Below are 330 nucleotides of genomic sequence, written 5' to 3' on the forward strand. Positions count from 1 at the left end.
TTGGTTCGACGGAGGCGACGCTGGAAGAAAAGAAAGACAAAGGCCTCGCGCTTTTTCATGCACGTCCTAAGTCGGACACTCCTCTAAGATCGCTCTCTGCGGAGTGACAACTGCTAGGAAATATCGTGCCTTTTTATTGAAAATGGGATACATGCAAGTAAATGGGAGAGGGGCTACGTGACCTAATGATCAATTCATAAAGTTTTAACAATTGAGATCAAAGATTCTATTCAGGGTTTGATTAAGGGCAGGTTGATACAATTCAACAATAGATTGATGTAAGCAAGCTTTTGGGAACTTCTGTTCTGGGAGCGTGGTTTCGGAGAACAG

This window comes from Tupaia chinensis, unplaced genomic scaffold (genome assembly GCF_000334495.1).
Source record: "Tupaia chinensis unplaced genomic scaffold, TupChi_1.0 Scaffold000573_1, whole genome shotgun sequence".
NCBI lineage: Eukaryota > Metazoa > Chordata > Mammalia > Scandentia > Tupaiidae > Tupaia > Tupaia belangeri.